The following is a 7,233-nucleotide window of genomic DNA, read 5'->3' as shown; positions in this document are numbered from 1 at the left end:
CAGGCACTGTGCGGCTAGAAAGCACTGTCAGTACTGGATAAAATATTAGAGCAGTTTTAATGCATCCCTCGGGCTGGGAAGATAGTGAGGAATACTCTCAATGGTCAAGAATCACATAAGCCTGGATCCATTCTGATCAACTATGCCAAAAGGAAGACTAAATTACTTTTTTTAGTCTTCCCATAGAAAATATTACAAAATCATTAACATGTGAAGAGATGTGGCCAAAAATGTCAGAAAAAGAATTGCGGCGATGACTGGATTTAATTATATATGTTACTATTTGTCATATTTTTATAATTTTTGCTATTTCTTTTCCTGCTCCAGTAAATATTAACTTTCCTAAATAATTTTACATTTTTCATTTAAAAGCTCCTCCTCCCACCATAAATTGGATCTTTGGGCCCATAAAACCCAATTCAGGCCAGTAAGCTAGGGAAAGAACATAAAGCCCAGGAAGAAGAAAAAACATTAAGCAAAATGGGAAAAATCTTCCCAAGGAAGGCAGTAAAGAAATGCATCTTTTCCATCCTTTGCTCTGGATGGATGGAGGGAGAAATCTACAGCCACTAGCTGCTTATCTGGGGATATGGTTTGAGGCTAGAACTGGCGTTGAATACATGGTCTGAAAAATCTCAAGATGAGAACTTTTTCCTTTGAAGTGGCGCCAGGTTGATAGTGGCAGCAGGAATCTGGCAGCAGTAGCAAAATCAAATCCTTTGTGCATCATGCAACTTATACCCAGAAGGGCTGAAAATAGAAAATGAAAAGTGTTGGCCCTCAGCAACAAGGTTTTTAAATTGATTTTACATAAGCCATGACCAAGAGGTAAATATAAACATTTGCAGAAATTGGCATAAAGAGTCCTTTCAGATGTTGGTGCTGGAAAAGGATTTGCCCCATTTTGACAGCAGTTATGCATTAGGAAAGGAAGAATTTTAAAAAGCAGAAGGGTTAAAGAGCATGATAGATATGATGACATTTATCAGATTGATAAAGTTTCCAATAAATGAGACCTTAAAATATCTTTAGAATATCTCTCTTATCGCATGTTGATGTGGATACAGAGGGGGCATTGCTTAGATCCCCTTTGTTCTACTACAGGGTCTGCATCAGTGTAAAGGGCAGCTTCGTCCAAGGGCATACCCTTCCTGGCATTGCCCACAGCTGGGGTCCCACAGATGCATGGCGATATTAAAGGTCATGCCATTTTGGCCCAGTGCAGGGCCATGTGTGCTCCAGTGTTCCCCACTGGATTGGCAAAATTTTGATCCTCACTCTTCTCTATCTAGTCCTGGCTTCCCCTATCACTTCCACAGGTGATCATCTATTTTCTAATACAAACTCTGCCTCAGTGTGAGCTTCTGGAAAATGCAATTGGTGACACATGTTTACACAATTAGATGTGATTAGATTTCTCAGGCATATTGATGCAAAAATAGGACCAAATTTTTTTATCCCTCATTACAGGTTAATAAATGTGTGTTCTGCTTAATAAATGTCTATAATCAGTTTCATTAATCCAAACTACTTTGTGTAGGTATGATCATCATGGTTAATAGTACCCAAAAGAGCAAAGAAAAATGATTGAACTAGAAGCCCTTTTAATGTGAAAATTTACTAACAATTTTGTTAAAATTTTCTTTGCTTTCACTAGTGTGTGTATATTGGGCATTCTTTTGATCACTTGATTGATCATTTTTAAAGCACTTCTAGTTGAAGAGGGCATAGTTACACTCCAATAAATTGATTGTTGTCTTCTAAATTCCCAGTAGGTGGTGTCATAATACTGTATTTAGGGAATATATATATATATTTAATAGAGTGGAAAAAGAAGAAAACGCTAATATACTTGTTCAAATATATGTACTTTCATTTTAAAAGCTTCTTTACTTTTTCTTCTGAAGCGGCACTATTACAAACACCTTAATTCTTTTTTTTTAAATATTTTATTTATTTATTCATGAGAGACACACACACACACAGAGAGGCAGAGACACAGGCAGAGGGAGAAGCAGGCTCCATGCAAGGAGCCCGACTCGGGACTCGATCCTGGGTCTCCAGGATCACACCCTGGGCTGCAGACGGTGCTAAACCGCTGCACCACTGAGGCTGCCCAAACACCTTAATTCTTTATGAAATATTTCAATTCATATTTTTACAAAAAGTATGTACAAAGTGACAGTATTTTATTATTTTATCCTCTGGAGTTATATGAGACTACACAGTAAATCAGAAGAATAGGATGACCAAAATGTTTTCAAGAATCTTTCTTTTTTGCTCTCATATTATGGACATATGAAAAAAGAAACTGTTCGTATTCTGGAATTCAAACAGGAATGCAGAACCTGTCATTATAATCATTATAACCTTTATTTTGCACTCAAAATGTTTTCTACTTTTAGCTACTCTCTAGAACTATCTATATCATAAGTGATTGGCCTTGCTAGAAATCCAACTGTTTCTAGCTGAATTGAATGTAGTCTTAATTTTCTACCTTACACTTTAGTAATTCTTACATTTGCTTTGACGATATAATACATGCTGTACAACTCAGAGGATAGTGTGGCCTCATTGCAAGGATGATTCTTTTTTAAAAAAAATATTTTATTTATTTATTCATGAGAGACACACACACAGAGAGAGAGAGGCAGAGACACAGATTATATGCCCTTTGAAGATAGAGCCCATGGATTAGTGGTGTGTGTTTGTTTGGTACCCACCCAGAGCCTTTTTTAAACTATCAAAATTATATAGACGTTTGGAAAATGTTTTTTAAATGTGATACTATTTAAATTTAAGTAATTGACTTCTCCTTGAAATGTTCCTACATCCCAGAGATTAGGTATCTACAGTGTGAGTTCTATTATTTTGATAATTTAATGCTTGTGATACCTCAGTAGTCAGGAATTTGAAGATGTATGCTCCCCATAGGGTTGGTCTTTAATGGAATGTTGTTAAATTCTTTTCAAAAGCAATAAGTATTTCACTTATTCTTAAAAGTCTGTTAAAGAAGTTAAAACATTTTTAACTTTCTCTTTTCTGAAATTAAAAACTTAAGACGAGATAGTTTAAGTTAAGAAAAAGTTTTCAAAAAATACTGAGATATCTCATTATTTTCAGGAAAATGTTGAACACCCAGGCCCTTGAAAGAACAGAAAGTGTGGCAGTCTCAGGGACTTAGCCATAAGAATCCATTGACATTCCCTGGGGAAGTTGTTTCTAGACATTATCACTGAGTTTAGTGGTTTGAAGAGCCATTTCCTGAAGGCTCCATAGTAGCTTTCTGGATTTGACCCTATGTTGTAATGGCCTCCAAATATAGAAATAATGATATTTCTTCTCGAGAACCAAGATCCATTTCTCCAGGTGTTGTAGCTGAATTGTGTTTCTTTAAAATGCATATGTTGAAGTTGTAACTTCTCATTACCTCAGAATGTACCTGTATTTGTAGGTAAGGTTATTAAAGAGTAATTAGGAGAAAATGCAATGATCAAAGTGGGCCATAACTCACTATGACTGGTGACCTTATAGGAAAAAGAAATTTATACACAGATATGTAGAGATGGAAGAGCATGTGAAGACACAGGGAAAAGGAGAGAAGCCTCAAAAGAAACCAATCTTGTTAACACCTTGTTCTTGGACTTCTAGTCTCCAGAAATGTAAGAAAATAAATTTCCATTTTTAAGCCACTCAAATTGTCATGCTTTGTTATAGCACCCTAGCAAATATACCAGCCAATGGTATATATCTTTTTGGTTTCTTCCTCTAGTGCAAATGTTCTTAAATCTTTCCTTTGCTTAAAATGAAAGAGAAACTTTATAGAATGCAAATCTGGGCCCTACACACAAAGACGGGGTCAGCAGATTTGATTCCAACCAAGGTGGTCTCTAGTAGCAATACGTAGACCAATACTCTCTTTTGGATTCCATAAACCTGGTGGGAAGTGACTCTTCCTTGAGGTAAAACAAAACAAAACTAGCTCTCCTAAGTTGATTCAAAGACCTAAGGTCAAGAACTAAAATTTTGAGTGGAGTTTTTATTTCTGGGAATGATACAATCAGTTGTTTCAAAGCAGTCATTCCTGCTCTAAAAAAAAAAAAAGAAAAAAAGAAAAAAAAAAAAAAGCCTCATGAAATAAAGTACAGATAGCTATGTGAAGGCATTGGAGAACTACCTAAGTAATGAGGATTAAAGATTTGCACGGGCTGGAGTCCAGGAAAGAATCAAGTTAGATAAGCCCAGCATCAGATGCTGCTTTTCTCTTCAACGCATTTACCAATTCGCAAAGGGGATGACTGATGGAGCTTGAGGGAGTGGGAAGGATTGAAGTTCAGGACCCATAGAGGTTGAGAGACCTTGGAAAAAACCTTGTTCTGGCACCTTGAAATGTTTTACTTTAAGAACAAGAGTAAACAGAAATAGGTCCTAGGAGGGAGTAAAGCCCAGATTTGAGTCTTGAAATGACTGATGAGATTACTGTGAGTTGCTAGCACCTCTAGCTGGGTTACCTACTAGCAATAAAAGTAAAGATACATTATTCACAGCCTGATACTGTCTCTTCAAACTTTACATATAATATCAAGCAAGCTGAGTCAGACAAAACAAAGAAGTACAACAAAAACTAGCAGAAAAGAAGACATGACCTTGAATTTAAATGACAAGGTAAAATCATTAGAAAAAGATAAATGGGAGATCCAGGTCATGAAAAGATCATGCGAAGACTTTAAAATAAGTGTTATTAATACTGGCAAGGAATTCATTGGCAAAATAGAAAATTTCAAATGACAATTAGAAATGTAGGAAAAAATGAAGAGCAAAATAAAAAGTAAATATATGGGAGAAAAAACACTTCTGGAATGGTGGAATAAGAACCTCTGAAAATATATTCCTCCAGAAAATCTATGAGAACATTACAGAAAAGGATCGAAGTCAACTTTTTTTTTAGTACTCTGGAAATTAACGAAAGGATTGTAACAATCTAAGGAATGTATATTTATCAAAAATGACAATCTGGGTAAGAAGAATGAGTTCTGTGGCATGTTAACCTGCCCTATTCCCATCCTCTCCTCCCACTCCATAGCAGCTTTGAAAACGAGGGGCTAAGTAATAGCTGAAGGAAACAGAATTGGTTCGGGACTCTCCAAAAAGCCTCATCCCTAGATAATTGTTACTACTTCCCCTGTCTGGCAGCTACCTGGGAAAGCCCACTTCAAAGAACTTATCTTTATTTGAACTGACTCAGAATTTGCTCAGTGGGAAGGGTCCTACTCCCAGAGCATTCATGAAAAACAATCAGTGACAATTATTTAACAGTCAGGTAGCTGACTGAGGTGATGATATCAGCTAGGGGAAATAAGAGTCTGGCCCCAAAACAAAAGGAATATTTGGAGAATAAGATGTTCATATGGGGTTTTAAAAAGCTCTGGCATATTCCTGGGCATGTAGAAGGCCAGGTACATGGGCAAGGCTGTGGTGTGCCCAGGCCAGGAAAGATCTAAGAAGTCCTTAATCTCTCACAGAAAGGAAATCAAACAGAGTATGGTGGTCTTGGTAAACTGAGAAGGCAGAAACTAGAATGCACAGAGGGTAAGATGGCTGGAATTTGTACAGCAGAATACATGAGAGAAAATGGCCATTTTGAGTTTTTTCAGAGGTTTGAGATACGGCTTTTATGTTCTTTTACTGTCTGTTTCCTTCCCAGGGTCTTTTCTCACTTCAGTGGTCTTTTCCTGGTACCAGTTTTCTGGTTCTTCTCAGCCAGAAATACAGTGTGTGATTTTTTACAAGTGCCCCCCACTACCACTGGATGGCCTCAAAGACTGCAATTAACTTTAGGCTACAAGTGCCTCCCTCATGTTGCTCCACTACCTCCCCTTGAGGGTATACTGCACATCTAATTCTATGTGCTTCAGTTCATTCTCCATTGCCTTTTTGTATTAGTCCAAGTTTTATAGTTGCTTCTTGTGAGCATCTTCTGATGAAGAAGAAATTAATACTAATAAAAACCTGAGAGAAAATTTGCAAACAAATAACATCTGTTGTATACATCTAATTTATTCTGAATATAAAGACATTGATAAGGTTGGTGTTAATTTGAAGCAGTAGATGTAAGGGCATATCAAATCTGCCTAAGTCCCTAGTTAGCATAAAGTGCTTCGTCTGACACCCAACAGACACTGGACTCTCTGCCTGTCTCTACAATGCACTGATCTTGCTGCAGTTATGTGAGGTTATTATTACCACCTACTTCTGTTTGGGTAGAGAATACAAAGGATCAGCTGGAAATAAACAATGGCCAAAGGAAATAGAATGTCTGGTCAAAAATAAGCATAAAATAGTGCATCCCTTCCCAGTCTGTCAGCTGTGATGGCTTGTTTGCTTAATTGATTAATTGCTTAATTTGTTTGTTGAATGAAAATAAATGCACTTTGTAGCAGTAAGTAGTTTTCTTGGTTATTTCTTTTAACTGGCATCCTCAGCCAGACCTTCGCTGTAACCTGTGGTAGAACTAAATTTAGAGTATACAAGTTAAATTGGCAGATGACTTAAATACAGTAACAGCCTTGCAACTTCTGTGCTGTAGCTACCTAGTTGTTTAGTTCTATTCCTTTTTTTTAACTTTCAAAATTAGATATTATCATTAATACCATATAGAAAAGTTGTTTTATATTTGTAGACACATTAATCATTGTATTTGTTCAATATTTATGTTCCAACTGTCATCGTCTAATCAATTTTCTTCTTATGGAAGTATATCTGAAGTTCCTCTCATTAAAATGATAAACATTCAAAGATTTTGATTTCTAAAATGTCTTTACTTCACCTTTGTTCTAGTAATAGAGTTTGGCTGGATGCACAATTCTTAGTTGATAGGTATTTTCTCTAAACACTTCGTCTTTCTACTATATTCTGGCTTCCCTTTTACTGTTGAAAATTCCATCATTAATCTGTGTGTATCATCAATCAAACTATCATGCCTTTGTAGGTGGTCTGCCTTTTCTCTCTGTTTTTAAGATATTATTTATTTGTTTGGTGTTTGCATTTTCAGTCAAATATTTCCAGGTGTATATTCCTTTGTATTTTTACTATTTAGGATATACTGGTAGATACTTTTCTTCCACATAATCATTGAGGAACTCAGTTCTTTCTTTTTGTGTCCCAAATGATTCACTTTTCATAGTTTGAATCCAGCCAGCAGAAAGGAAAAAAAAAAAAAAACTGTTATGGACA

This window comes from Vulpes vulpes, chromosome 15, assembly GCF_048418805.1.
Source record: "Vulpes vulpes isolate BD-2025 chromosome 15, VulVul3, whole genome shotgun sequence".
NCBI classification, from domain to species: Eukaryota; Metazoa; Chordata; class Mammalia; order Carnivora; family Canidae; genus Vulpes; species Vulpes vulpes.
This window is presented reverse-complemented; position numbering follows the sequence as displayed.